Source organism: Sinocyclocheilus anshuiensis, unplaced genomic scaffold, assembly GCF_001515605.1.
Source record: "Sinocyclocheilus anshuiensis isolate Anshui unplaced genomic scaffold, SAMN03320099.WGS_v1.1 scaffold1347, whole genome shotgun sequence".
Classification (NCBI taxonomy): domain Eukaryota; kingdom Metazoa; phylum Chordata; class Actinopteri; order Cypriniformes; family Cyprinidae; genus Sinocyclocheilus; species Sinocyclocheilus anshuiensis.
This window is the reverse complement of record NW_015536555.1, coordinates 106,185-112,667: the sequence shown is the minus strand read 5'-3', so window position 1 is coordinate 112,667 and position 6,483 is coordinate 106,185. Positions and strand designations below refer to the sequence as shown.

Below are 6,483 nucleotides of genomic sequence, written 5' to 3'. Positions count from 1 at the left end.
TTTATTTTATTTTTTTTTTTAGCTTGAATCAAAATTAGCCCTAACTTAGCCCTAGCTCTAATTTAGCCCTTAGTTCAGTTTTGTTATTGTGTGGATTGTATATTGTATTTAAACAGTGCACAGACATAAATGTGAACAGCTTGGCGCCACCTGGTGTAACAGCAACGTTATTCCATTCAATATCACCAGGAGAAGTTTCAAGTTCTCATTATTGGTGGCAGTCACTCTACCTCTGTCCCAACAACATAGGTACAATTATAACATCACCACTTTAAATATGGGAATCATAAAGTAACTTTTGGATGTTATTTGGCATGTCGCTGCGACGAATGTCGTCTGGTTATGTCTTGATGAGTTTGCTGAGAAGATAAGCTTCGTCATTTGAAAATCACTAAAATAATCTACAGCGTGAATGAAAATCTACTATCTATGGGGGTTTTTATAATAATAACGATTTTTTTTTCTTTAAGTTTTTTTAATCCAAAACGAAGTTTCAAATAATAAAAGCAATCAAATCAAATCAACTAGCTATTGTTTATTTCTCACGCTTTCTAATGATCTAAACACCAGTGCTGAGATTTAACAGCAGCATCACACATATATCAAATATCATCAACAGTCTATTATGAATATTCGTACTTTTTTTTTTCATCAAATAATAATGATTAGTAATAAACTGACGAAATACATGAAACATTTTGAGCTTTATCAATATGGCATATGCTCAGAAATATGTTGTTTTGAAATTCAGATCATCTCATGTTTTCGCAGCAGACTTCTACCCGACGGTCAAAGCGGCATTACGTCACAAAAGTGTGGACTCAGAGGAAGACCGCAAGGGTTTAGGCTGCGATTTGGCCAATAAGTCCAACCCTGCGTCCCAATGTTCATACTATCCGTCCTAAATAGTATGTGAGATTAAAAAAAAGTGTCTCAAAGCATAGTATGTTGAAAAGAGTATGCCAGAAGTCCACAACCCAATTGCTGGGTTTGTCCCTATTTTACCCAGCACTGGGTTGTATTTAACCCAGTATTTTTTAGAGTGTATAAACTCATTTCTCATAAGTGTCTCATTCTTCAGTTTCCCTGTTAGATGTACAGTATTTGTCCAAACTCTCAATAGCATCCTGTTTCGAGTATACTCGCCATTCATCTGCCATCTCAAATGTTTTAGTAAGGTATTTTTCTAGATATTTCTGGAATCTGAACAGAAACCCAGTAAGGCCGATCAGAGAGGTCAGAGGTCACAAGCTCCTCCTTCATATCTAGTGTAGAAAAATCCTGACCACTTGTCACCAATATATGTGCAAATATCAGCACTGAGAATCCCCAGTTAGCTTTAAGTCCACATTTTCTGGAAGAGCTCTGATGCCGAATCTCCTGCTGATCTCAGACATTACAGCAGAAAGCTCATGCCTTAGCACATCAACTAGGAGGTGGAAATCATCAACAGCATCGTGTTCCACGCCGCTGAGGTCTACTTCAGAGAAGACCAGCATATCTGAGAGCTGCTGTGTGAAATGCTTCAACCACAAACCGGCATCAACACATTTCACTTGAAAATACAAAGTAGAGTCACATGCTTTCTCCATGATGTTCTGCTGCAGTGATTCACTATTCTCCTTCAACTTGGGTAAAACACTGACAGTGAAATGATCAGTGATGTATCGACCGACTTCATATCCAATCTCTGGGTTTTTGGGGTTGTAGTTCATGCATGTAGAACAATTCTCATTTTCTGCCAGTGTTGTCAGGATGTGCTTCTCCAGATTTGACCTGTTTTCATTCAGCGATGGACAGTTTGTTCTCATTACGTCTGCCAGGTCAGCTGCAGTCTTCTTGTAGACGCTCCGCTCAATGGCCTCTATGAGTTTCTGACAGATGTTCTGAGCAAAAACAGCAGCTGATGCAGCTTCACGACAGTATTTCTGGAACACTCTATAGTACTCCGATCTCTGCTTCTCAACATAGTTTACAGGGTCAGCGGTCGTCATGTTTATGCGCTTACAGATGGAATAAACCAAATCCATGACGAATTCATCCGTGAACACGTATTTCCCTCGTGCTTCCTGATATTTGGTCACTCTCTCGATGATAAAACGTGCGAGTTGTTGAATGCAGCTGATGTTGTAGCCCGTCTTTGAAATGTTGAACGACTGAAACATTCTGTCTGTCTGCTGACCGACATCAATGAGGAACTTTCTTATTGGAGCGTCATCCTTTGCAGAAAGCTTTTTGAGAGTTTGAGACACTTGAATCCCTTTTATTGAGGGCTTTTTGAAAATAGCACACTCGGAATAACTTGTCATGTTGAAAATATCGTTGTACCCACTGCTTTGTTTCAGTTTATACACAGGAGAACTTTTATAGACGTCACCGAAGACGAGATTGACATCTCTCATGATGTCCATGTCTTTGAGCCAGTGAGTGTTTCTGATGAGCTTCACCACACACTTTTCCCAAAACCAATCAAATTCCTTCTTCAGAGTTTCTTCATCTTTTGCTTTGCCTTTGAGTTTTAGGGCGAGTTCTTTGCTCTTTTCATAGACAGTATTTTTTGGATGATTGCAGTGATCGTCAGTCTTCAGGTTACGCTGCTGAAGAATCTCATTGAATTTTTGCTTCGTTTCTCTCACAATGTTTTCCTCAAGCACTCGGAGTTGGATTTCAAATGATGTCTTCCACCGAATTAGTATATCTGCATCTCTGTCGTTCTCGAAGAATTCCGACATCGATTTTTTCAATTCTTCACTCGTCTCCTTCAGTTCTCTTTGAAGATCAGTTTCCTCAACCTCGTGGATCCCTTCGTTTTCTATCTGGTTGAGTATTTTGATCTCGGTTTCCGTCATGGCACTGTAAAGACTCCAGGACCATTTCTTGTATTCGGTCTACAGCTTTCTGTAGGCCGTGACCTTTTGGAATTGAAACCAACACAAATCATTGGGTAAAGAAAGCCTTGTTACTATTGTAAAGAGTTATTCCTATTGAAAACGCTATTACGAAAGGTTCATGAAAACTCACCTGTCGTAAAGCATCAATTTCAGAGCAGATCTTCATCTCTTCTTTCTCTCTTTCATACACTTTTCTCCACTTCACTTCTTCCTCAAGTCTTCTTTTAAGCTTATCTTGATACTGTTCTTCGAGGAGTTTCAGGATTCCGTCGAAAGACTTTTGTTGGTTTTCTCTTACGTTTCTTTCTTCATCCAGTCTCTTCTCCAAATCCTCTCGTTGTCCTCGTCTCTCTCTTTCTATTCTCTCTTTTTCCCTGATTATTCCCTCCGTTTCACTCTGGAGTCTCTGGTATCGTTCATCTAAAGCCTGTTTTGCTTTCTCATCTTCTTCTTCTCTTCTCGTCTTTTCCTCTAGTTTCTGTCTCTCCCATTGCTCTCATTCTCTCCTCGTCTCTATTTTATATTGTTCTTGTCTCTCATTAAGCTGGTTTACTTTTCTCTCTCTCTCTTCCCCGTGATACTGTCTTTCATTATCTATTCTGTTCATCATTCTGTCTATTTCTTTGTCGTATTTGGTCTGTAGATTGTCTTTTTCTTGTCTCCTGTCCTTAATTTCATCTCTAAACATATCTCGTTCTCTTTTCATCTCATCTTTCATCTGCATCTCCTGTTCCTTGAGTTCTCTTTTATAGCTCTCTTCTGTCTCTCGGAATTCTTCTTCTCGTCTCTTTATCTCTTTGTCATGATTCTGTCTTTCTTCCTCTATCATCATCTTCATTCTTTCGGTTTCTTCTTCTAGTTTCTTCGTCAGTGCTTCTTTTTCTCGGTTCAGTTGCTCCAATGTCTCCATTAGGATCTTCCTCTCTTGCTCTTGTTGTTCTCTTTCCATCTCTCTGAACATCTTACATGAGTAGAAACTCCCTCCATTTGCTGCCACCATGGCATCTATCTTCTGCAGTAGATCAGTCACCTGTGTTCGGTCTCCAGTCTAATTATTATTATTGAACACATGGTATCTGTTTCCACACACATCCACAAGGTTCATCAAAGGAGATCCAGGTTTTCCCAAACACTGATCAATGGTTTTGTCCTTCAGATCATCTCCTCTGGTGAAGAGCACCATGGTGAACATTAGAGAGTGTTCACCAAACGTCTCTTGGATGATCTTCACAGTTGTTGCCTCCTCTTGAGTGAATCTTTGTCCTAAATTGAGCACAATGATGAACATATGCGGACCAGGCAGGATCATGGGGATGCAGTTGCTGATTTCCCTCTGGACCTCCTCATTACTCAGTTCAGTATCGAACAGTCCTGGAGTGTTGATCACAGTAACACACCGGCCGTTGATGTCGGATGATTCTCTCTGATTCTTTTTAGTAACTGACTCTTGAGATGTTTCTGCTTTAAACGCAGCTCCTCCTAAGATGGTGTTTCCTGTTGCACTCTTCCCAGCTCCAGTTTTTCCCAGCAGCACAATCCTCAGTTCATCTACACTCTCTGTGTAACCTGAAAATAAGGAAATGCATTAGTATTTAATTAGGGGTTTAATGGTTCAAGTTTCTTACGGTTTGGTATGTATTGCGGTTTTGGTATGGTTCAGTATGGGGGTAACGGTGAATATTCTTAATGTGAGTATTTGTAACAAAAAAAATAAATAAATAAAAAATAAATAAATGAAAAGTTTGCCTTAAGTTTTTTTTTTTTTTTTTTTATTACTAGAAAAAATAACTTAAAAGTACCTGTATCATTATGTATTATGTAAGGGACTCATAATATTTAATGTTCTTAAAAGAAATAAAATTCAGTGTACGTTTGTTGACAACAAACCACAGACAGATATCTGAGCGAGGATGGTCCGTGTACGTTTTGATAGTTGTTTTTCAATTAGTTTTTTCATTTGTTCAAAAAATCTAGTAGAAAAAGGTCATGACACGTCCCTTTCCGCCAATTGGTCAACCAAATCTGATCCTGTGACATCATCAGTTGTTCCTCAGTTCTGTTCAACAAAATAATAGTCCTCTGCTGCAATAGCAGTAACGATTCTTAAACTGTAGGGGGCAGGTCCTAGATTCTACACTCGACTAGTAAGCCAATTCTCAAATAACTGCTATGAGGGCTTTTGTTCTACCCACTTATTAAATGATAGAAGTACTTGTGCTTCTATAAAGACTGTGTCTGTTCCCCGAATAGTGAGGTCAAAATATAAATTTAATGTAAAAATGCAAAATAAATGAACACATACAATTTTTAAAGTTTGGGCTCCTAAACATTAGATCACTCGCAGTTATTGTAAATGAAATGATCACAGATAATAGTTTTGATGTACTCTGCTGGACTGAAACCTGGCTCAAACCAAATTATTATATTGGTATAAACGAGTCTACTCCACCAAGCTACTGTTACAAGCATGAGAACAATATATAGTGATATTCTCAATGTTACTCAGAAAACAGGATACAGGTTTAACTCATTCGAAATACTTCTGCTTAATGTTACACTGTCAGATATGCAAAATAAATCTATTGTATCTCTTGCTCTGGCTACTGTGTAAAGACCGCCAGGGCCGTATACAGATTTCCTCAAATAATTTGCTGATTTTCTCTCAGACCTATTGGTAAATGTTGATAAAGCACTAATTGTCGGATATTTTAACATTCACATTGATAATACAAATGATGCATTAGGACTTGCATTTACTGACCTAATAAACTCTTTTGGAGTCAAGCAAAACGTCACCGGGCCCACTCATCGTTTTAATCATACACTAGATTTAATTATATCGCATGGAATTGATCTTACTGATATAGATATCGTACCTCAAAGTGATGATGTTACTGACCATTTCCTTGTATCATGCATGCTGCGTATTATAGATATTAACTATATGGCTCCACGTTATCGTCCGGGCAGAACTATTGTTCCAACCACTAAAGATAGATTCACAAATAACCTGCCTGATTTATCTCAACTGCTCTTTGTACTCATAAACACATATGAACTAGACGAAATGACTAGCAACATGGGCACACATGGGCAGTATCTTACATATATTATACATTAGAAGCTGTTGCCCCCATCAAATTGAAAAAGGTTAGAGAAAAACATACTGCACCATGGTACTACAGTAATACCCATTCTCTCAAGAAAGAAACTCGTAGTATTGAGCGCAAATGGAGAAAAACTAACTCTGAAGTTTTTAGACAGGCTCTAAAAGCTGCCAGGGCCGAGCATATCCGCAAACTCATAGAAAATAATCAAAAAGATCCAAGGTATTTATTTAGCACAGTGGCTAGATTAACAAATAACCAGACGCCACCTGATCTAAATATTCTCTCACAGTTTAATAGTAATGACTTTATGAATTTCTTCACTGATAAAATAGATAACATCAGAAATACAATAACAAATGTAGATTCTACAGCGTATAATACTTCAGCTTCATTCATCGCACCAAAAGATAAACTGCAGTGCTTTACAACTATAGGACAGGAAGAGCTAAATAAACTTATCACTGCATCTAAACCAACAACAT

At 38.2% G+C, this 6,483-nt stretch overlaps 1 pseudogene; it reads right to left on the bottom strand.

Annotated features, from left to right (window-relative positions):
* Positions 1-1,313: 1,313 nt before the first annotated feature.
* On the bottom strand, positions 1,314-6,086 carry LOC107701350 (interferon-induced very large GTPase 1-like; annotated as a pseudogene).
* Positions 6,087-6,483: the final 397 nt, after the last annotated feature.